Genomic DNA, 25,406 nt, shown 5'->3' with positions numbered 1-25,406 from the left:
AAAACTTATGAAAGATAAAAAAAACAATGGGCGCCAGAGAGAAATATATATTAATATTATAAAATATTTGTCTCTTCTATATTACATGGGCTTGGGCCCCACTGGGCCAGGAGAGATGGCATCAACTGTCCCCTAACTGCCCAGCACCGACCTCACACAAGTTTGGAATTAAGGCAGTCTGGTTTGTTGGGATTGTAAGGTTGCAAACATAATTCCACATTGAAAATACATAGAAAAGATCATGGGTTTATAAGAGAAAGATATCTCCATTGGCATGAGGCCTTTTGGGTAGAGCCCAAGAGCAAAACCATGAGGGCTTAGACCCAAAGTGGACAATATCATGCTATTGTGGAGATATCTAAATTCTTTTCGATCCTACAATTGGTATCAGAGCCCGGACTGCCAAAAGTTTTAACCACTGACTGTGCACAAGAGCTATGGTCTGATTGAACCATGTGAGTACAATATTGACCTCGAACAAAGAAAGTGGGACCTCCTATCTTCAGATCAAGAGGATCAGACACCAGGCAGGAAGTCCTAATAGGTCGAGTGGACCGAGGGGCAGGAAGTCCTAGTTGCGGCTAGGCAAGGAAGTCCTAGTAGGTCGAGTGGACCGAGGGGCAGGAAGTCCTAGTTGCGGCTAGGCAAGGAAGTCCTAGTAGGTCTAGTGGACCGAGGGGCAGGAAGTCCTAGTAGGTCGAGTGGACCGAGGGACAAGAAGTCCTAGTAGGTCGGGTAGACCGAGGGACAGGAAGACCTGGTGGGTCGAGGATCGGATATGGAAAGCCCGTGGTCCTTTGTTTGAGGGGGGGATTGTTGGGGTTGCAAGGTTGCAAAAGTGGACAATATCATGCTATTATGGAGATATCTAAATTTTTTTCGATCCTACATGATTCACTCAATTAGGGTTGTAAATAAATCGAGCCGAGTTGAGTTGAGATTTAAGGTATTCAAGTTTATTTGATAAGGTAATTGAGATGAGTTAAACTGAGCTTAAAATAAACTAAGCTTTTGAAATGATTGTTTAAGTTTGACTTGATTTATTTTTTATGAGTTTGAGCTTGTTTGAAGCTTGGCTTGAGGTTGCTTCGTTTAGATATTATCGAGCTCTCAATTCAAGCTTGACTTGAGCTTGGTTCGAGCTCGACTCGTTTAGATGTTATCAAGCTCTCAATTCAAGCTTGTTTAATTGTTTGAAACTTTTAGTTATTTGATTAATTATTGAGCTTAATAATCCAAACTTATTTATTTATTTAGTATATTGATAAGAGTTTTATTAATGAATATGGTTCGTAAATATTATTTACGAATGTTATTCATGAACCTTGTTCATGAATGTTCTTCATGAATATTAACGAACTGAACACATACGTGCTCAAGATTATTTGTTTAGTTTAACGAATTGTTCAAACTTATTTATTTAATTGATCTTATGTATATTGAACGAATATAAAAAATCTTTTACTAAGTCGAACATCAATAAATACTTAATTCATTTATAGTCGTACGGTCAATAAAAAAAATGAATGTCTGAATTATTAAACTAGTTTAATAATTTAATAAATTTCACAATCTTTACTTGTAAAAATTACAATAACAATTATTTTATTAATCCATCTCAATTATTTTTAAAAATATTAATTAAAAATGACAAGCGTGCCAAATGCTTGAAATTGACTTGCATATAATATACATGAGTTGGCCAATGTATTCGAAACTACACTGAGTCAAACATCGTGTGGCAATGCCTTGAGTCATCAATGACTAGGTTTTTTTTTTTTTTCCTGTCGACAGCTATTCTTATATCATTTATTAGCTTTCTCAACCTTAAAGTCACTAGGCGATTAATAATTAATCGCTCTATAATTTTGTTTAAATTGACATAAATGATTTTTTAAATAATAGGGTGTTCCACTTAATTTGATTTTTTTATTATTTATTTATCAAAACTCATGTACAATTACCAAACTGTCTTCTAGTTAGATTGGATCTTGATTTAGAATTGACAGTTTAACAATTTAAAATCATAGGTTTGATAATTATTGACAGGTCATCATTAACTTTAATCGTCCAAAATAATTATGATTCATAATTCGAAACCATCAGTTTACAATTTCTTTAATATTATTATATTAAAATAATTTGAAATTGTAAATTCATAAAAAATAAAATAAAAAAGGGTTGGTACTTATTTAAGTTATCTATATATCTCTTTAGGGTACAAGGGAATTAAAATCCATGTAATTCTCTTATATTTGTACTCTTTTACCATAATAAATGACATTGTTACTCACTTCCATTTCCTATTTTTATAGTATTTTTTCCTTCGATAATAAAATTTTCAACTTTGTCATCTGAAAGTTGCATTCTTTAGATTCCTTTTTTCAGCTCTGGTCCAATTGTATAGTAATGCTTGAGCTTCCAATGAGTTGGGAGACAAAGTCAATCATTATTCATCTAATATGTTACCTCCAGCACTGAACGCCTATTATACAGTAACTATTGATATTGAACAAGTTAAAATTTCTTTATCAATCACTGAGAGGACAGGAAACCTTTGAGCCTTTTGTGATTACTACTTTAGGATATTAAAATCCGCTTCGCTATATGCTTCACTAAAATCAAAATAAATTCATTAAAACTAAATAAGAAATAGAATAATAAAAATCAAAAAGTTATTCAGTTACATCATTAAATACTTTTAAAATTTCATAAATATTATGCCAAATATTCCATTGGTGGGGAAATAAATAAATATTACTATTATTAATAGTTTGTGCAAAAATTGAATATAATAATTCTCTATATTTAAATGAATCTTGTAACAATTAATATGTCAAATTTCAACATGTAGCTACTGTTGGTGTAGTTAGCATTAATAGTCAAACTTAGGTTTTGATGAATGACAAATGAATTAAAGTTAGATGTTATGTTTGTGTAACCTTTTACCAAGTGTGCAGGAGTTTACAAGTCTAGAGGACCTGATACTAGGTTTAAGTCCAGATGTTGAATTATGGCAGGAATTCTAGTTGGGGGAGTGAGGACCAGATAGTTGGCTGAAGTCCAATCAGGATGTTTGATTCTAGACGATTGAGTGAAGTCTGGATGTCCGATTCTGATAGGAAGACCTGGTGAGTCAAAAGGCAAGTCAAGTGACTGCAACTTATAAGTGAGGTAAATCACTCGAGTAGAATGATCCAGTGAGGACGAGTGCCAATGGGACTATAGGCACTGATCCAACTTAGAGACATTTTGGAAGTCTAAGATGAGATCATGACTAGACCCTGGTCTTAGTAAAACAGGATCTAATTAATAACCATTTTATTTTATATTGTACTAACTTTGTTTTACAGGTTATACTTAGTTGTACTAACCTTGTGATGTAGGAAATCGGATGGCTCGGGCACTCGGAGTTGGTCCAAACACTCTAAAAGGGGTCGAATAGGCAACTAGCTAAAGTGAGGTGGCAGACTCTGATAAACTAACATACGTTAGGGTCCAGGTGCCAGACCGATCTGGATGCCCGAAGATGGATGAAGTTTCAAAGATAGAGCTTCGATACGGCATAAACATGTCAGCTGTCCGGGGATCGATAGGCCTCATTAGAGACACCCGGAGGTGGTCCGGGTGCCTGGAAAAGGCCTATAAAAAGGACTTTGACCAAAAGCTTCAAAATATCATTCGCTCTGACTTTTGTACTCACATGTTGCTCCGAGAAGGCTCCTACAACCATTTTGCTGATACGACTTTGCGTTACCGTCATACTACTACTTGACGACTTCCAAACCATTGTCGGCAGACCGACACTAACACACAAGCTCGATCAAGTTCATGTCCTCTAAGCGTTGGCAACGACTTATTTTATTATACTTTTAATTATACTCACAAAAGAAAAGTGTAGGGGTTGTTACACTTTTTTTTGTCCTCATTCTTGTATTCGATTACTCTACTGGGAGTTTACCGGTAGACAATTTAGTGGATTACCATCAATAGGTCCGAGGAGCCTGGTTCTGGAGTAGGAGTCACAAAAGCTCTGAACCAAGTAAATCAATTTTGTCTTGGTCCTTCCTGGTGTTTTATTTTCTTCCGCTACACACTTTGTTTTAAAAATTGAAAAAGATATGATTTTCAAATACACGTGATTCACTCACCTCTCACGTGACCAACAGTCCTACAGATGCACCACATGGGAATTTTTTATGTGTTATTCCATTAATTTTATAAAATATACCCCATTGTCTCGTTATAAATGGATATGATGATATATATGAAATAGCAATTCTAATTGGTTTAATATAATTTTATAAAATTCTTAATTTATCTTGAACACATGAATTTAAAATATGACATATGCAATGAATATAAAAAAATAAATCTCCAATAATAGTTTGACATATAAATTTTAGTTCATCAATACTAGTGATTTTATAACTATCATTATCAAATGATATTAAAAATATTTTATAAGTTAATCCCTATTCTTTTAAAATTAAACATAATAATTGTGAGATGTGAGCATTATGTGATTTATCAAAAATTCTATAAGCTAACAATCTTTTTTAGAAATTCCAGGAGTTATCAATCCAATGGTAAGTCACACACATATATGAATATGTTTACCAATGATCATTCCAAATATCAAAATATAAATAAACTTTAATATTTAATTTACTAAATTCTTTAATTAAATTTTCCCCTTATTTTTTTAGTTTTTAATTGGTTTTGTAAGTGTTGTTCTAGAAACACGTTTAGTAGATGAATTAAGAGTTTCTTTATAAAAATATTTAAAAGTGCATTTAAATCCAAAACTAAATGAAAAATATTCTAGGGAAACAAATTTAGATAATGATTATTTTAATTTATTATCAGAATATAAAAATAAACTAAAATCAGTACGTCTACTAATAGAAAATCTAGATAAATATACTTGAGAATGACCGATTCCATATTCCGTCGGGTGCTTCGTTTCAACGACCCATAGATGTCGTCGGCTTAGAATTAGTAGAAAGTATTGTAGTGTTTATATTTTGCATGTAATTCTCTCGATGAAAGAGTAACATTCTCAAAATATTTAATAAAACTAAAAGATTTTAAAGGAGGAGCTTTCTAAACCTAAGAAGTAATTGCATTGTACTTCCTTGTGTTTCAGGTGCCATAAGTTGATCAATCTCATCATCGGTGGATTGAATCATATTGAACTCATTCAGATTCACTATATCATTGTCCCTCCAAGATCGAGATGATGAACTCCTTAGCCTCCTATTATGGTCAAAACTCAGAAATGAGAGTCAAAAGCGTGTAGAATTGGAGTTGAAAGTATGTAGAGATTGCAGAATTGAGAATGAGAGTAGAGAAAATGAGTGTGGAAATAATGAAATGAGCTCTCTATTTATAGAGTTTGGATAATAATGGACACTAAATCGAAGCTATTGATAAAAAATAATCAAATGATTTCAACTGTTGAAAAAAATATAAACCCTTCCTTTTATCATAATGGTTAGAATCGCCATTTCACAAAGGAAAAAAAAAAGATGAACTGACGGTTAACTGCCGGTTCGATAATTTTTATTGGGATGGAACCATAACAAGCTTGACAACCGAGTCATCAAGTAACTAACTCATTGACCGATTACTGGCTCAAGTTGGATCCCCTAAAGGAGAAAACCTTTCTCTCTGGAGTCAATGAGTCAGTCAATGAGAAAACCTTTCTCTCTGGAGTCAATGAGTCAGTCAATGAGAAAACCTTTAGGAGATCCAACTTGAGTGAGATATGGACTTCTTCAACACTTTCTTAGATGATCCAAAGCCAAATTCAATGTCTCCATCACTCCGGAAGCTTGAATTGAATTTGAAGACTACTCTTCGTATAGGATAACCCTTCTTCCCTTCTCTTATCAAGTTTTGGTATTTTTAGCTTAGATCTTGATGCCTTTGGATTCTCTCCTCCTAGTTATGGAGTAGATCTCTTGTTCTAGGATTAAGACAATAATTGTGATGTGAATTGATGTAAAACTCATGGATTTACCAATTTTCTATCTATATGACATTGCTATGCCTTATATCTATTTGATCTTATGTGTGTGTAGTGTGTTTGAGCTTAATTTTCATGTTTGATTAAATATTTGTGTAGAATTACTAATTCCATAGGGAGAATATACTAGATCGTATGATTGAGGAGTCCTAGTGACAAGGGTATCTCGTTTCTAGTCATCTATAGCATTACCTTGAAAGGAGAAGCAATTCTTCATAAGTAAGGAATTGGACATAATTATTATTTCTTTCTCTATGTTATTATGTGTTAGTGTATTCTTGTCATGTATGACTGAGGGACCCTAGTGACAAGCGTATCCCATTACCAGACTTTATAGGAATCATTTCTATTTAGTAGCATAGGATATGGATTAGGATAGCATTTCCGGCTTGACCTCCACGGGGAAGAGCCTGTAATGAATCTAACTTCCTACAAGTGTATAGGAATAGAGGATGGACGATAGGTGATCCACTATATATTGATTAACATCATAATGAAACCGAACCCCTAAAACATTCCCACAAAGCAAGTTCCTCAACACTCTTTCCTTTCTCTTTCTCTCTCTTTCTCTTATGTGCTTTCCTTTACATTTGTGATTGCAATATTCAACCTTTCAATAGTTTAGCTAATTCGCTATGCTTAGATTCTAGTACTTATATCCAGTTTCTGTGGGATTGATATTTTTATTACTTGACGACACTTGTATACTTGCAGGCACGCATCAAGTTTTTGGTACTGTTACAGGAGATTGCGCATATAACAATAGTGGATAACCACTTGAGTTATTCTAAACTTGTTTTCTTTCATATTTTGTAAATATTTCTACAATTCTATTTTTGTAGATATATCTTGCATTTGCTTACTTTTATTTTTGCAATTTCTTTCCGGTTATTCAAATTCTGCATTTGAAGTCTTGCTCCTGGATTCTTATTTCCACATATGAGAACACTTTTAAATTGTGCTTTGGGAATTCTTGTTGCTACGATTTGTACTCCTAGTAAGCAAATCAATTGATCAAATAGAGATGGTTCAGAGACCTTTAAAAGATTATTCTGCTCCTAAATCAACAAGGGATTTGAGTTCGATTGTGTTACTCGAAATTATGCTTCCAACTTTGCTATTGATCTAGCCTTTATTTCTAAAGTTCAAGAAAATTAGTTTGGAGAGTTAGACTCAGAAAATCCTTATGCACACTTGAAGGAGTTCTACAGATATTGTGACACATTGAAGTATGAAGAGATTTCTAATGATTGGATTATGTTAGTGGTTTTTCCTTTTTAGCCTCAAGGATGCTATAAAGTATGGCTAAATACTCTGCAATCCAGAAGTATAAGAACTTGGGACGAACTCAAAAGAAAATTTTTGAACAAATGTTTTTCCAAAGGAAGACAACTCAACTCAAGAATCAAATCTTGAATTTCGCACAGAAAGAAGGAGAAACATTATGCCAAACATAAGATGAATTCTTAACTCTCTTATACCAATGCCCATATCATGGGATTGAGGACTGACTAGTAATCCATATATTTTATATAGAGATATCTTTTCAGAATAAAAATCTACTAGATTGGGCATCCAGGGGTTCTCTACTCAACAAAAGTTTGAATGAAGCATGTGAAATCATCGACCGAGTAGCAACGAATCCTAATGAATGGTCGGGAGAAAATCATATGACTCTCTCATTTAGAAGTCTAGAGAGCGGAGAAACCCAAAACCTTTCAGAGGAAGACATTCATCTCCATCATGAAGATCTTACAGAGCTACTACCCTGGTGTAGTGGAACACTGACAAAGATGTTAGAATGCATGAATTCTCCAACTAAAATAATTACGGATTTGGATTGTAGAGATTCCTTAGATGGAAATGGGTATAGTGGTGATTGTTTACTCCTTCCCACTTTAGAAGACCCCCTAGAGAAAAATTTGAGATACAAAGAAATAGTGGGAGACGTGAATAAAATCTCTAGACCAATACAAGAGTATGAACAAGTAATGATAATTGAGTAGAACTCTACTGCACCTAAAATCTCACCGCCTCAAGTGGAACTGAAGCCTTTGCCATCCAATCTCAGATATGAATTCCTTGGGTCAAACTCCACATTTCTTGTAATAGTTAATGCAAATTTGAGTGAGTTGGAAACTAAGAAACTAATTAGAGAGTTGAGCTTGTATAAAAAAGTAATTGGGTATACTAGTGATGACATAAAAGGAATCATTCCTTCTTTATGCATGCATAGGATTTTGTTAGAAGAAATCCATAGAAATTCTATTGAACGTCAAAGAAGACTCATCCCCAACATGAAAGAGGTGGTACAAAAGGAGGTACTAAAGCTACTAGATGCAGAAGTTATATATCCTATTTCTAATATTGAATGGGTAAGCCCAGTACATGTAGTCCTAAAGAAGGAAGGAATGACAGTAATCAAGAATGACAATAACGAATTGATTCCAACAAGAACAATTATCAGATGACAGATATGTATTGATTATTAAAAATTGTACAAAGATACAAGAAAAGATCATTTCCCCCTTCCCTTTATTGATCAAATGTTCGAAAGGCTGGCAAAACATTCCTACTTCTGCTACTTGGATGGGTACTCCAGATTTTATCAGATTCTAATGCATCCCCATAATCTGGAAAAGACTACTTTTACATGCCTCTATGGAACTTTTGCTTATCGACGTATGCATTTTGGATTATGTAATGCTCCCGTAACTTTCCAACATTGTATAATGACCATTTTCATAGATTTGATAGAAGATATAATGGAAGTGTTTATGGATGATTTTTCAGTGTATGAGATTAATTTTGATTTATGTTTATTTAATCTCTCCAGAGTTTTACGAAGATGTGAAAAAGTAAATTTAGTCCTCAATTGGGAGAAATATCATTTCATGGATAAAGAAGGAATAGTATTGGGACATAAAATCTTAGAACATGGAATAGAGGTCAATCAAGAAAAGATAGAAGCTATTGAGAAACTTCCCCCACCAATTAATGTGAAGGGGGTATGGAGTTTTTTGGGGCATGCAGGATTTTATCGAAGATTTATAAAGGATTTTTCCAAAATCTCCAAGCCATTGACTAATCTTTTGATTAAGGATGCAGAATTCTATTTTGATGAGAGTTTCTAAGAGGCCTTCAAGAAAATCAAAAGTTCTCTTATCACCACCCTAGTAATCCAAGCGCCAAATTGGGAACTCAATAATGTGTGATGCTAATGATTTCACAATTGGAGTAGTGTTGGGTCAAAGAAAGGATAAGAAGCTATATGCCATCTACTATGCTAGCAAGACCCTAGACAAAGCTCAAATAAACTATGCTACTACAAAATAAGAATTATTGGTAGTGACTTTCATATTTGATAAATTTAGATCATATTTGGTAGGTTTAAAAGTCATAGTCTATACAACGACGCAACTATATGATATCTACTTAGTAAAAAATATGGCAAACCACGGCTGATCAGATGGATATTGTTTCTCCAAGAGTTTAACTTGGAAATCAAAGATAAGAAAGGAACAAAGAATGTGGTAGCGGATCATCTATCTAGGATATGACAAGACAAACAAAGGAATCCAAAAAATAATTTGCCTATCAATGGTTCTTTTCCTGGTGAACACCTTCTATCCATATCTAGTGTGAAGGTGCCATGGTATGCAGGCTTTGCAAATTACCTTGCCAGCAAGGTCATTCCCCCAAGCTTTTTAAGTCAACAAAAGAAGAAATTCTTCTTTGATATTAAATATTATATATGAGATGAACCTTTTCTTTACAAGAAATGCAGCAATGCAATTTATCGAAGATACATTCTCGAAGAGGAAGTTATAGAAATTATGTTTCATTGTCATTCATCATCCTATGGTGGACATTTAGGGATTGTCAAAATGGTCACAAAAATCTTACAAGTTAGATTTTTTTGGCCGCATTTATTCAAAGATATGGAGTATGTTCAATCTTATGATCAGTGTCAAAAGACTGGAAGCATCACTAAGTGAAACGAAATACCCCAAAATGGGATTCTTGAAGTTGAATTATTTGATGTTTGGGGAATATATTTTATGGGTCCATTTTCTTTGTCATGTGGAAATAACTACATCTTTATTGCTGTGGACTATGTGCCTAAGTGGGTGGAAGTTATTGCCTCCCCTACCTGTGACGCCAAAATAATTATCAAATTGTTTAGAAAGATAATTTTTTCCTAATTTGGAGTCCCAAGAGTTGTCATAAGTGATAGGGGGCCCATTATATTGAGATGTAGTTTGAAAATGTACTCAAGAAATATGGAGTGGGTCATAAAATTACAACATCTTACTATCCACAAACTAGTAGGTAAGTCGCAATATCTAATACAGAAATCAAAATAATTTTAGAGAAGGCAATATCTACATTACAAAAGGATTGGTCTCTAAAATTAGATAATGCTTTGTGGGCATATCGAACTGCTTACAAGACCTCAATTAAAATTACCCCATTCCAGCTAGTCTATGGTAAGTCGTGTCATCTACCAGTAGAATTGGAGTACAAAGCCTATTAGGCAATTCAACGCCCCATTTTTGACTTGAAAGTAGTTGGTGAGAAAAGAAAATGCCAACTTAATGAACTCGATGAATTGTAGATGGATGCATATGAACATGTAAGGTCCTATAAAGAGAGAACAAAGAAATGACACAATTAACACATTTTACGGTGGGAATTCAAAAAAAAAAAAGAGATTTAGTGTTGTTGTTCAAGTCTAGGTTAAAAATATTCCCTAGAAAACTAAAATTAAGGTGGACAAAACCATTTAAAATTCAAAAGGTGTATCCATATTATGCAATTGATATTTGGAATGAAGAATTCAGACTTTACAAGGTAACCGGGTAGCATTTGATCAAGAAGGATTTCCTTGGATCGCCAATTAATGGATGCGAAAAATTGTACTTTTCTGAATCACGACCACCTAAGTGAACTAAACAAGGGGTCGACCTAAAGACCTAAAATAAGCGCTGCTTGGGAGACAACTCAAGGGTTTTATTTTATTTAGGCAATGAAAACCTAGTTGGGAGCTAGGCAATTAAAAACATTAGTGAGTGAAGTCTGTTGGTGCAATCATCCTCGGGTCAAGGCTGACCACTTTCACTAGGCTCGAGTTGGCTCGAGCTTGAATTTCAATGTTTGACAATATATGAGAAGAGAAGTCAAATAAGTCAAGGAGTGACTGAATATTTATCTGGAAAGTCCTAACTGGAGGTTAGGCAACGAGAAGTCTTAATTGGAGATTAGGCAATGGGAAGTCCTAACTGGAGGTTGGGTGGCGAAAAAGACCTAGTTGGTGTTAATTTTTGAGAGATGTCTTAAGATAATCTCCTTATGGTTTTACTATCTATTTGATAAATATAGATTCACTATTTGGGTGCACATTCTTTATGTGTATGATTGGATCTTAAACTCACGTATTCAATATCCACGATATGATTCATAGCATGAGAGAGCTTGTGATTGAATCACAACTTGTGAATATCTCTACATGTGCAATTATGAATGTATTGAAATATTCCCTAGTCGATGAATTGATGAGTTCGGACATCATCGATTCTGATAGACTAGCACGGGTTATACTACTTGGTCTAACCAAGCAACTGTTTCTCACTAGCTAGAGATATTGGGATGTCGAGAGTTAAACATGGATACTAGTTATGGTAACTAGTTCATTGGAGTGATTTGCTGTAAGACTTCATATGGTTCTCTACATATTAGATATGTCAATGAAGCTCTTACTGTAGCTCAAGTACAAGTTTCCTTCGACTTGAGGTATACAAGTCACCTTGGTCATGGAGTCTTATACTTTGACATCTTAAGCAAGCATCTCCTTAGAGATGTAGACCTGAGATAATTGAGTATAAGTCGAAGTGCCCAAAGGTGTTTGGATAGTCCACAAAGGATTCACTGCTCCTTGCGAGGAGACGTATACCCTATGGCCACTCGTTATGATTATTACTCAAAATCTTTGGTCAAAGCATCACATGTTAAGAGTATGAGACTCTTAGACACATCTCAGAGTAATTTGAATCTATAGAACGAGGAAGTATTACTTGGGCTAGGTGAGACGTAGTCAACCTAAGGGGACTGACACATGTGTTGGTCCCCTGGCGGTCGGCTAGAGGGGGTGAATAGCCCTGCACAACAATAAAAGAAACAAAAATCCTTCTCGAACTTTGCAACTTTATTAAACTAGCACTTGCATAAAAAGTAATTAACAAATAAATTATAAAGAAAGAAGAGGCATAGAGAGGTTACTTGCTTTGCAATCAGATGATTGCTAATTCAAGGCAGTTAAAGCTCACTATTAAAGTCTCCTTTAGGCGGAGAAGTCTCTTACAGCGTTGACAGTTCACACACTAGTAGAACAGATAAAGGAATTGATTACAAGTGATTATGCTAAGCTACTAGGATCATGATTGTATTTATAGTCCTGATTGGGACACTTGGAAGGGTTCTAGGCGCTTGGAGAGGAATAAAATTTTATCCCTATTGTAACGGATCACACCACATCGCATTTCAATAAAGTTTCTGGTATAGGTGCCTAGAAGGGTTTCGGGTGCACGGATTGGGTCGACACAACCATTCGCGACTTCACGGAGCCGAGGCACCCTTGGGATGTCCCGGGGTCCGGGCACTCAGACCAAAAAGTCAACATTTTGTTGACTTTCGATCCTAATCTTCTGCTCCAGTTCCACTCGCATTGGTCCAGGTCTTCCACTCCGGTTCCACTTACTTGGGTGATTTCAACCATCCGGAATAGGGCACACCCGAACCCATTTTTCAGCCATCTTGAGCAACCATTCGCTCCGGCTTCTCGTCCCTCGGAAATGTCGCACGCCTCTTTCTCGTTCTCTCGCATATTCTTCCGCAACACCTCATTCCTCGGACGCACCGAGGCTCTCTCCCGTGATGTCCTTCTCGCTAGCTGCGTCTTTCGCTCGACTTTTTGTGCTCTTAAATTCCTGCACACTAGACATAGGGGTTAAACCACAACAGAACCTAACTTAACTTGGTTGATCATATCAAAATTACCTCAGTGTACTTAAAATCTTCTCCTTTTTGATGTGAGCAACTCAAGTTAAATTAGGGGAAAAAAAAAATAATAGAGCTATTTTGCATTTAATAAAAATATGCAAAAAAAAATCTACCTCCCCCTAGACTCACCTCTAATTCTCCCCCTTTGATCACATTAAAAATGGGGTATTTTAAAATGACTTGGAAATAAAACTAAAACAAAGTCTAAGGGAAAAAAAGTCTAAAATGACTATTATCCAGAAACTTAGGAAAATATAAATTTTGAAAAATTTGGATTCTTACCGTGGATTTTGAAAAATATTTTTAAATTAAACTCTTTTTTCCCTGAAAAATTAAGATCAAATTAATTTCAATCAGAAATTTTATAAAACAATTTTTTTAAAGCATTAGATAATTTTATATCAGTTAAATATTTAACAGTTAGTCAATTAAATATTCATTTTAGTAATTGGCTTCCAGGCTATGGCGAGGCATTATGTCTTGTTGGTTATTGGAACAACAACCACTTCTAGATAAAGCCTTTTAAAGAAATTAAATATTTAATTTTCTTTCCGAAAGTCCTAGGTCTACCTTTCAAAAAACAAGACATGCACAAAAAGATAATTTAATTTAAACATGACTTTGGAATCCAAAATAGATTTCTTCCTACCGGATTAATTAAAAACTTTTTAGGAACATACTTCTGTGATATTCTTCTAATTTAGCCCTTATGGTATCTAAACTACCAATTCAGTCCATTATATTTTCTAACTTGTTGAAATAGGAGCATGGACGATTTTTCAAATATTCTATTTCTACTTTCAATTTTTCATTTTCCGTTTTTATCTTGTCGAAATCTTCTAATCGACAAGATGTTGCTAGAATTCCTTTTAACTCATCATTTTCTTTTTCTAATTTACAAAAAATTTTAATAATATTTTTATAAATTAAAATAATTTATTAGGAGGTAGAGACCGTACCTAACTTACCTTGTCGATCCTATAATCTGAAGCTTCCCCTGAAGTGCTGCTTCCTTTTGATGTCGCTCCCCCTTCATCGATGTCGTCAATACTCATTTCGGATGAGCTTGCTTTGTCTTCATCTTCTTGGTGACTTGCCACTAGCGCAAGTCCGGTGAGGGCTTCAATTTCTGATTCGGACGACGTTTTATCTCATGTCGCCTTTAGATTTCTATATTTGGTTTGGGCTAGCTTCTTGTTCTTTTCCTTGTCCTTGCTCTTCAATTTTGGACAGTTATCTTTCACGTGCCCTTCTTCATTGTAGGGTAGCATCTTATCTTTCTTTTCCTTCTTTTACCCTGTACTTGATTAAATTTATTAGCTTTAAATAACTTTTTAAATTTTCTTACTATGAACGTCGTTTCGTCATCATCGAGAGAAGATTCAGAATCTGGTTCGTCTATTTTTGCCTTTAAGGCAATATTGTGCTTTGGCTCCTTCTTCAAATCTGCACATCTCGTTTCATGAACTTCAAATGTTAAAAGTAATTCTTCTAAAGTACTTACTTCTAGATCCTTAAAGATATAATAAGCATTTACTAATGATGCCCATTCAGTAGTCTTAGGAAATGCGTTAAGAGGTTACCTTAGTGAATCTGGGTTGGTTACCTTTTCTCTGAGATTCATGAGTCCGGTGATGAGTTCATTGATCCTTAAATGGAGGTGTGCGATGGTTTCTTCTTCTTCTAACCGGAGGTTGCAGATCTAGTTTCGAAGCAGGTCTCGTTTCACGAGTTTAGCTTCGGGTTACCTTCGTGTAGCTCCAAGAACTTCTCCCAAAGTTCTTTTACTGATTTGTAGGCGCCGATTCTATTGACTTCTTGCGAAGGTAGCATACTCAGTAGATGGAATTCAGCTTGTCCATTTGCTACGAAGTTTGCTTGCTCCTTCTTGGTCCATTGATACTCTTCTTTGTTCTTTGATGCTTCAAAATCATATTTCAATATTAGTAATAAATCAAAGTCCGTTTTGAAGAATACCTTCATCTTTCTTTTTCAAATCACGAACTCCCCCTCGAACATAGGTGGGTAGATGCTCGTTCCAGCCATCTCTTGTGCTTCGATCGGGGGTTAGTCCTCCTGAAGCATCCTTGCTTTGATACCAATTGTTAGTCCTTTGGCGGCCGGCTAGAGGGGGTGAATAGTCCTGTATAACAATAAAAGAAACAAAAACTCTTCTCGAACTTTACAACTTTATTAAACTAACACTCGCATAAAAAATAATTAATAAACTTATTAGAAAGAAAGAAGAGGCACAGAGAGGTTACTTGATTTGCAATCAGATGATTGCTTGTAACGACCCGCCTTCTATTGACTAGGCTGTAAGGCCGATCGCTACATTATGCTGTGCTAAATTACTATTGCGGAAATCTGGATTGATTAAAATTTTACTAAACTGATTACCGTAAAATCTGAACTTAATATTCTAGGTGTACCTAGGAGTTGTACACAAGCTAGGGAAGATAATCTATGCCTCTCGGATGTCCTGCTAGCTGTAATCAGACATTTCAATCGATCCATGAATCGATTGGGCTGTCGGATCGATCCAGCGATCGATCCAGCTTGATACTGGCACGGAGAGAAGCTCTGGATCGGTCGGCTGACCGATCCATAAATACATTTGCTTCTGTATGCGGCTGGATCGGTCTACCGACCGATCCAGAAGTACACTGATCGGTCGGCTGACCGATCAGTGAGCTTCTGTACTCACTGTTCGCATCTGGATCGGTCGGCTGACCGATCCATAACAGACGCTAACTCTCTGTTCGCGCCTGGATCGGTCAGCTGACCGATCCAGTGGCACTACCCCATTTTTGATCGATCCGTAGATCGATCTGGGTTTCTGATTTCACACCGAAACTCTGATTTCAGCACTAGTTCGTGCCAAAACCTCACACAACAACTATACAATGCATGGAAAACATTCTAATATCCACTAACTAGCATTCTATCATGACATAGTGCAAGGTTTATTAATTCATAGCATTTAAACCACTAGAAATGCATACAAGTGTCTTAAGAAAAGAAACTAAGTTCTTAATTTGCTAAACTTCCTAAGGATCTTCATTCCAGGTTCCTGCCACACACACCATCTCTGCATTGACCTCCAGCTTCCTCTGCTAGTCCATCTTCCCTTTACCTTTATCTGCAGTATAAGGGAAAATAGTATCTGTAAGCTTTAAGCTTAGTAAGAAACCAACTACCTCACTAAAACATGCAACGATGCAAACATGTTTTTAAAGAATGCTATTTAAAAACATGCACTGAATTTGTTAAAGCATGGCATACTGAAGTTACATGGCATAAATACTGAAACATGGCATGCATAATAAAATCTAAGCATGGAGCTATCTCATGGTATCAACTAGGAGAACTAAACTGAAACTGAAACTAAAACTGAGCTAAAACTATATTCACATAACTAGATTACAAGTTTGAAAGCTATTATCATAATAAGTGAAAATAGTAATCATGCTGCTGTTTGCTGTGCGCGCATCCCTAGCTAGACCCGGGTTTGCAAGTCCCGCATTTAGTAGGGTTTACTAGGTTATCTAAACCTAGGGACCGACTATGGGAGCCCAGCCCAATGGATATCTAATCCTGTACAGTGCCACTAAAAATAAAATACTGAATATAGCTACTAATTGTTTATTTTGCTGTTTCTAGGTTTTCTGAACCTAGAGCTAGGTTATCTAAACCTAGAGGCGACTGTGGGAGCCCACCCATTGGACCGTAGTCCCATGTTAGCTGAAACTAGACTGATATACTGATTTAAATGCTACTAATGCATTTAACTGAGCTGTTAAAAATATCTGAGGTAGTATTTAGCTACACTAATCATTTTGTGGAACACTTGGTGTGCTCCAACTCTCCCCTCTAATAGGGAGACCACCTCTAGGCACCCGACAACGTCTAGAGCCTCCAACTGAAGGAGAACAACGTGTCTGGCCCATCTAGAGGTGCTCAACTAGATCCCTAATATGTGAGGAGGGTTTAAACACACCCTGAGTGCCGAAAAATCTGCATATAGCTAAACTAAAGGCATGCAATCAAACGAAGCTACTTATACTGCAGGTGAGGGGTTTCTTACCTCCTGTTTGGATTTTCTTACAGATCTAAGTGCTAGGTTTCCCGGAGAAGAGATCTCTTCGATGATCTTCTCGCGTCTACGCGTTCTTCTCGCGGAGAGGAGCGTCCTCGTATCCTTGATGTTGCTGAAAGATGCTCCTATGACCCTAGGGATGGAACCCTAGGCTTGCTTGGCTTGGGCGCCGAGAGGTGAGGAAGGGAGAGGGTCGGAGGGTGAGGGTTTGAGGAGGAAAAGTCACGATCAAAATAATCTCCTCACTTAATAGTTTTCCTATTTATATTTAGGAATTAGTTCACCCAACTTCAATATAAATTTAATTGATTCCCTTTCCTTTCAGCATGGCCCTGCTGGGTTCATCTGGTTACTAAGGCTAACTAAAAGTTATCGGATCCGAGAGGTCCCGGGTTCGATTCTCGCCTAAGCTATTTTGCGGTTCTAATTATTTTTACTACTTCCGCTATTCTAAAAATTCCGGAAAAATATCTAAAAATTCCAGAAAAATCATAGAATATTTCTAATGCAGTTTTGAGAATTTTCGGGCGTTACAATCCCCCATACCTTATAAAAAGTTCATCCTCGAACTTAGAATAATTCTGGGTACTTCTGTCTCATGCTGGCTTCTGTCTCCCATGTTGCCTCTTCTGCTGTGTGACTGAACCAAATAATTTTGACTAATGGTACTTCCTTGTTCCGCAATTTCTTAACTGCTCGGTCTATTATCTGAATAGACCGACTGTCATAGCTGAGGTCTTCGCGGATCTGTACCGACTGGGGCTCAATCACCTGGGTGGCATCTGGGATATGCTTCTTCAGCATAGAGACATGAAATACATTGTGGACAGCTGACATTTCCTGGGGTAGCTCTAGCTCATATGCTACCTTGCCCACTCTTCTGCTGATAAGGTATGGTCCCACATATCTGGGACTTAGCTTTGTAACACCCCAAATTTCACGATTTGGAGTCCTAAAAGACCTTATTAAAATCTAGAAATGCTATAGAAAAATTCTAGAGATTTTTAGGAATTTATAGAGTATTTTTATGTAATTTTTGGAGTTCGTTTGATATTTTTATCAAGAAGGAGAAGTTTAAAAAAAAAAAGAAGAAAGAAAAATGTTGAAGTTGGGTTTTGAACCCAAGACCTCGGGCTTGACCCGAGTCTTAACCGAAGTCAGCCAACCAACTGAGCTAAGCAAGTTTTGTTTAATATATGGAACAAATGGTATTTAAAGAATTAAAGAATAGTTGGTAACAGAAAATAATTAAAAGAGGGAAAAAGTGTGCAGCGGAGGATTCGAAACCGCAACCCTTGACTTGGCCAAAACTACAGCCAACCAACTCTTCCGCGTGTATTTCGTGAGAAGGTAAGGAGCGAAATAATCTTAAGCCATAACAGAATACCCTAGGTTATAAAGGGAATTAGGTTTTGATTTTCTAAAACCCAAAAACAATTTCTCCCGAAGTTGTTTCTCCCCTTCTCCCTCGCGACAGCGCCGTCTACCTCGGCGGAAAACCTAGAGGCAGCTAGGTCTTGAGATCCCGGCGCCGGCGAAGCTTCCCTCCGGCTAGTCTTCATCCACGGTGGTTGTCTCGAAGAAGAGAAGCTCGGGAACACAAAGGAGTTGCCGAGAGGATCCGCCCGAACCCTAAAAAGTTTTCCCTTTCCTTCTTCTCGGTAGTAAGTGCAAGAAGCTTTAAGTAAGTTGCTACTCACCTGCAGTAAGATAGCTCCGATGCATATTTTGTATTCCTCTCCTGGTTTCCGAAGCTTTGCTTGAATTTTCTTGCGTTTCAGTTTTTGGATATGTTTGTTGCCGTGTGCTTCAAAGAAAAGGGAAAAGGGTTTGTTTTCTTTGCTTCCATTGTAGTTCAGATTCGGTTTTGAGGGTATTAAGTAGTAGCTGGTTTAGTTTCTGATGCAGAAATTGGATTCCTCAGTAAGATGTAGCAGTATGATCCATAATTTATCTTCAAGGTTGTGTTAAATCTGCAGTTAGCTCTTGTTAAATCTATAGTTAGCTCTTGTAAGCCTAGTATTGTGATTTCCTTTAGCTTTAAGGTTTAACAGCATGATCAGTTAGTTTAGGGATTGTTATGTTTAACATGGATGCAGATTTGATATTAGGTTCCTTACCTATCTGATGTAGAATTAATGCAGATTTGGTTTTCGAAACATGTGAGTTATGAGCACAACTTAGTATTACTAGAATTTTCTTTAGGAACATGTTTATGCTCGTTGGAATCTAGTGACAGATTTGTAAATGCTGAAATCTAGTGTTCAGATTTATGTATGCTAGAATTTTTGTGAACAACTTTAGGTAATGCTGGAATTTCATCATGATCACTTGTGCAGGTTGAGGACATATTGTTGAACAAGTTTTACATGGGTTTTCCTTTAAATTCCAGCAGATTATAGCTTGCTTTGTGTTCGGATTGTAGTTTGAGCCATTGTTTGAGTAGTGTAGTTGCAATTCCAGAATTTGCTTATGTAAAATCTGAGTTTGAGGTTTAGATAATTTTCTTATGTTAAATCTGAGCTAGAGGTTTAGATATGCAAGTAATAAGTTCAGAATATAAGCTTAGTTTAGAAAACGAGAAAAGAGATTTATATGTTGATCAATATAAATTTTATAAAGTATTAGTATGCAGATTTTGTTAAGCTTAGTATGCAGATTTTAGATAAGCTTAATATGCAGATTTTTGTTAAGCTTTGCATGTAGATTTATGTAAAGCTTTGTATACAGATTTTTGTTTAAGCATTTCGGTATTAGAATTTGTTTAAACATTATAGTTTTGTAAGAAGCATTCTTTTATAAGAAAAGTATAAGAAAGATAAAGAAAAGAAAGAAAAAGGCCAAGGCCTTAAGTAGATCCCAAAGTCAAGACTTTAGGGATTTTGACACACAAGGTGCTTAAGAAAATGCCGAGGCATTATATAGAAGTATTAAAAGATAACAAGTATTTTACTTTTATCAGTGACACTGTACTGGACTCTCTGTCCTTGGGCTGGGCTCCCATAGTCGTCCCTAGGTTTAGATAACCTAGTAGTAATGGCTCGGCCGACGGTCGACGGTCGACGACCATAGGGTCGCCAAATGGGCCGCCGAATGGGTCGAGTCGTTACAAAAGTAAAAGCACAGTTGCCGGGCCTAAGAAGAAGTTGATTATTATTTTGAAGTATTATAAGTATAAGTTTTTGAAAGTTTTACATAAGTATAAAGTATTAAAGAATAAGTCTTTAAACAAGTGAAATAAGATTCAGAAAGTGTTTAGAATTCAGTAAGTTTAGTTCTTTATTCTACCATGTTTATCTAGTGGATGAGTAGTTTTCATGTTTACCTATTAGATGAGTAGCATGATTAGCGATTAGAATTACATGAGTAGACTTCTTAGCTTTTCTTTGCTATTAGTTTGACATGAGCAGTTATGTTTATGCTTTATTTCTTTTTAGAGCATATAGTTTTTAGTTCTTTTCGTATACATGCACATTCGTGATTTTGTGAGTTAGATAGCGCTTACTAAGCAAATTTTGCTTATAGACTACACTTCCTCTTACTGCAGATACAGGAAAGGAAAGGATATAGAAAGGAAGGCGACAAGGTGGCGCGGATGATGTGTGATGCCAGGACTATGGAAGCCTTGGGACTAGGAAAGAAGTTTTAATTTTAGTTTCCGCATTTTAGTTATTGTAAACATTTGAGTTGTATTTTAAGTTCATGTCATTTGAGATTTATCCTGTTTAGATTGCATGTAGGATGAGTTCAGTTTAGTAAGTAGATAATTGTGTGTTTGATACTTATTTAACTGCGTGGTTGATTGATATGTGTCCCAGCCGCTTGTGGCTGTGTATATTATGTCATGTATTAATGATTATGGTCACCGGTACAGGAGAGACTCTGCCGGAATTTTTCGGTAGGGTTTCTATGTGATTTTTAATCATACCGGTTAAGTAGAGTTAGTAGTTAAGTAACGGTCATCCTTAGAGAGTAGTAGTAGTAAAAAGGGTGGTCGTTACAAGCTTGCCCTTCTTTCCAAAACGCATTACTCCCTTCATGGGAGCTACTCTAAGGAACACTGAATCCCCAACTGAAAACTCTAAAGGTCTGCGCCGTGTATCAGCATAGCTTTTCTGGCGGCTCTGAGCTATCTCTATCCTCTGGCGGATTTGCTGTATAGCTGCTGTGGTATCTGCTACTAGATCTATCTGAAGTTCTAGTTCTTTCTGTTCACCACTCTCATACCAGCAGATTGGAGATCTACACCTCCGCCCATAGAGAGCCTCGTAAGGTGCCATACCGATAGTGGCCTGATAGCTGTTGTTGTATGCAAATTCTGCTAAACTCAGATATTTGCACCAACTTCCCTTGAAATCTAGGGCACATGCTCGGGGCATATCCTCGAGTACCTGATTTACTCGCTCCGTCTGTCCATCTGTCTGTGGATGGAAGACTGTGCTAAACTTTAACTTCATGCCCAAAGCTGTCTGTACACACTCCCAGAAGTGTGACGTGAACCTGCTGTCTCTGTCTGAAATAATGGTTCGTGGGACTCCATGTAATCTAACGATCTCCTTGAGATACAACTGAGCTAGTTGTTCCATGGAGTAGGATATCCTGATAGCTAAGAAGTGGGCTGATTTAGTCAATCTGTCGACTATTACCCAGATGGTATCAAAACCATTCGTGGTTCTGGGTAATCCCACTATAAAATCCATAGAAATGTCTTCCCACTTCCATTCTGGTATCTGTATGGGCTGCAAAACTCCCCCTGGTCTCTGATGTTCTGCCTTAACCCTCTGGCAGGTTAGGCAGGTGCTGACATATCGAGCGATGTCTCTCTTCATCCCAGGCCACCAAAAATGTTTCTTCATGTCCTGGTACATTTTGGTGGAGCCAGGATGCATCGCATAGGGAGTCTTGTGAGCCTCGTCTAGGATTTTCCTCTGTAGTTCCTCCTGATCCGAAACACATAGCCTGTCACCAAAATACAACACCCCGCTATCTAATATTCTGAACTCTCCACCTTCTGATTCCGCTAAACCTTGCTTGATTCTCTGAATTTCAGGGTCCTGCTCCTGAGCTGTCAGGATGTCACCGAGCAAGGTAGACTCTAATGTCATAGTAGAGAGCTGTCCGACTATGAGCTCGAGATCGAAATCTGAGATCTCCTTTTGTAGGGGCGGTGACATGGCTGCTAGAGATAATAGGGTCGCGCTGGACTTCCTGCTGAGGGTGTCTGCTACCCTATTCGCTTTTCCTGGGTGGTAGAGGATATCTATGTCGTAGTCTTTTACCAATTCTAGCCATCTGCGCTGTCGCATATTCAGATCCTTCTGAGTGAAGAAGTACTTCAAACTCTGATGATCTGTATACACTCTGCACTGAGCTCCATACAAGTAATGTCTCCAAATCTTGAGAGCGAACACCACTGCTGCAAGCTCAAGGTCATGAGTAGGATAGTTCTTCTCATAATCCTTAAGTTGTCTGGAGGCATAGGTGATCACCTTGCCATCTTGCATCAGCACTGCTCCTAGTCCCAACTTCGAGGCATCACTATATATGTCAAAGCTATCTGCGTTCTCTGGTAAAGTCAGAATAGGTGCACTGGTCAATCTCCTTTTCACCATGCTCTCACCTCCGTCCACCGAAATTTTCTGCTCTTTACGGTAAGAGCTCGCTGGGGAGGCTATCCTGGAGAAGTCCTCTACGAATTTCTGTAGTAACTGCTAATCCCAGAAAGCTTCCGATCTCACCGGCGTTCTTGGGTCTTTTCCGGTTGCTCACAGCTTTCTTACTGGGGTCTACCATGATACCATCCTTTGAGATGATATGACCCAGGAAGGACACCTGATCTAATCAAAATTCACATTTTGTGAACTTGGCATATAACTGGTTCTGCTGAAAGGTCTGCAATACTGTTTTCAGGTGCTCTGCGTGTTCTTCCTGAGTTCCTGAATAGATAAGAATATCATCGATGAACACGATGACAAACTTATCTAAATATTCCCTGAATACTCTGATCATGAGGTCCATGAAAGTAGCTGGAGCATTGGTCACACCAAAGGGCATGACTACGAACTCGTAATGTCCGTATCTAGTCCTGAATGCTGTCTTAGGTATATCCCCTTCTTTGACCTTCACCTGATGATAACCCGATCTGAGGTCTATCTTAGAGAACACTGCTGCTCCCTTTAACTGATCAAACAGGTCATCTATTCTGGGAAGAGGATACCTGTTCTTGATTGTGACTTGGTTCAGTGCCCGGTAGTCTATACACAGGCGCATGCTCCCATCCTTCTTCTTCACGAACAATACAGGCGCTCCCCATGGTGAGTGACTAGGGCGTATGAAGCCTTTATCAAGCAGCTCCTGTAATTGCTCATGAAGTTCCTTTAGTTCTGCTGGAGCCATGCGGTAAGGCACCTTGGAGATAGGATTTGTACCGGGAACGAGTTCTATCTCGAATTCAATCTCCCTGTCTAGTGCTAAGCCTGGTAACTCTTCAGGGAAGACTGCTGGGTAGTCACATACGACTCGGACCTCTGCTAGCTGTTGGTCCCTGTCCTGACTGGTATTGACTACATGTGCTAAAAATCCCGTACATCCTGAATCCATTAATCTCTGTGTCTTCATAGCTGAGAGAAATTTCTTGGGCTTTCTCTTTGGTTCTCCGATGAACTCAAACTGTGCTTCTGCTTCAGGTTGGAATACAACTTTCTGCTTACGGCACTCGATGGAGGCACCGTATCTGATCAAGAAGTCCATTCCAAGGATGACATCGTAGTCAGTCATATTTAGCACTATCAGATCACAAAAGAGCTCTCTGTTTGCTATAATGACTGGCACTGCTCTGAGCCAGTGCGTGGATGCCATAATTTCTCCTGAAGGCAAGGTCATCAAAAACTGACTACTGAGTACCTCTGGAGGTCTCGCTAATTTCTTTGCAAATGCCCTGGATATATAAGAATGGGTTGCCCCAGTATCGAATAAGACAGTTGTACTTTGCTGTAAAATACTAATCTGACCTGTAACAACTGTCGAGGCATTTGCTACGTCCTCTCTGGTCAGTGAATAGATCCTCGCATTGGTCGTAGCTGGAGGGGCTTCTAATATGCCCTGGCTGATGTGTGGACCATCTAAAGCGGCCTGCATCTGATGTAACTGAGCTGGCTGGCCTCCATACTGAATCGGCTGTGGCTGAGGAAGACTGGTCTTGTTTGGACACTGCTTGGCCATATGCCCTTCCTGTCCGCATTCAAAGCATCCTCGTGTGCCCTTACGACAAACTCCAGGATGGAATTTCCCACAAGTAGCACACTTTGGATAACTGGGCTGCTTGCTGGCTGGTCCTCCTTTTGGGTAACTCCCTGGTTTGCGCTTGTTGCTGGAGTTCCCTTTCCAGTTAGAGCCATGGGAGCTGTGGCCCTGCTGCTTCTGAGTGCCTGAGCCTCCTTGACCTTTAGCTTCTGAGAGGACTTGCTTCTGCTGCTTGATGCTATTCTGGTAATGCTCAGTGATTAGAGCACTGCTCACTAATTCTTCTGTGGTTTGTGGCCTATGAACGCCACCAGCCACATTCATTGCTATTTCCGGCCTCAGCATCTTGAGCATCAACCGGATTCGTTCCCTTTCTGTGCTGACTAATTCAGGGCATAGACGAGCCAACCTGTTGAATTTCTTCACGGCTTCCTCAACTGATAGGTTGCCCTGACGAAACTCAGTGAACTCGTCATAGTGATGGTTGGTGACCCGCACGTGAAAGAACTCCTCAAAGAATTCCTTCTCGAAGTCAGCCCATGTCATCTGGTTCACTGGGCGCTTCACTCTGATTCTCTCCCACCACATACGTGCATCTCCTGTCAGACAGAAGGAGGTGCACTTCACCTTCTCATGTTCTGGCCAGTCCAGAAGCTCCATCGTACTTTCCAGTGTTTTGAACCATGCCTGAGCATCCCATGGTTCATTGCTGCCTGAGAAATTCTCTGGCTTGACTCTCTGCCACTGGATCAGATAGGCTTCTCTCTGCGTTCCTGCTGCTGGGGCTACTGGTGCCGTAGGCTGGACTGGTGGAACCTCTAAGACCACTGGTGTCGCTAAGTTAGGCTCCGGGGTGACAGTGGGAGTGTTCTGCTGACTAGCCTTTAAGGTGGCTATTTCCTGTTGCTGTTCAGCTAGCTGCTGCTGTAACTGAGCCACTAGTGCTGTAAGGTCTGGGGGAGGCACTGAACTGCC

The 25,406-nt window shown here is 38.0% G+C and overlaps 1 non-coding gene across 1 annotated transcript; it reads right to left on the bottom strand.

Annotated features, from left to right (window-relative positions):
- Positions 1-7,426: 7,426 nt before the first annotated feature.
- LOC121988210 lies at positions 7,427-7,532 on the bottom strand. The gene has a single exon (XR_006113946.1). It is a non-coding gene; the product is annotated as a small nucleolar RNA R71 (small nucleolar RNA).
- Between the last annotated feature and the right edge of the window lie 17,874 nt (positions 7,533-25,406).

Source organism: Zingiber officinale, chromosome 5B, assembly GCF_018446385.1.
Source record: "Zingiber officinale cultivar Zhangliang chromosome 5B, Zo_v1.1, whole genome shotgun sequence".
Lineage (NCBI taxonomy): Eukaryota > Viridiplantae > Streptophyta > Magnoliopsida > Zingiberales > Zingiberaceae > Zingiber > Zingiber officinale.
Note: the sequence above shows the minus strand (reverse complement) of the source record. Positions and strands in the feature narration are given on the sequence as shown.